Below are 295 nucleotides of genomic sequence, written 5' to 3' on the forward strand. Positions count from 1 at the left end.
CCCCATCCCTGTCCCCATCCCTGTCCCCCCCAGGTTGGGACCATCCTGAAGCACCTGTTCCCCGTTCCCCGTCCCGACAGCCGCCGCGTGGTGACCTTCGCCAACGAGGATGACGTCATTTTAGTGCGGTGGGTGACACGTGGGGACACAGGGACACGGACAGACCTCCCCCTCCCTCAGACCCCTCTGACCCCCCCCTCCCCACAGGAACCACGTGTACCGGCGCCGGGGGCGGACGGTGGAGCTGGAGGAGGTGGGACCCCGCTTCCAGCTGAGGCGTGAGTGTCCCCTGCTG

This window comes from Geospiza fortis, unplaced genomic scaffold, assembly GCF_000277835.1.
Source record: "Geospiza fortis unplaced genomic scaffold, GeoFor_1.0 scaffold33, whole genome shotgun sequence".
Lineage (NCBI taxonomy): Eukaryota > Metazoa > Chordata > Aves > Passeriformes > Thraupidae > Geospiza > Geospiza fortis.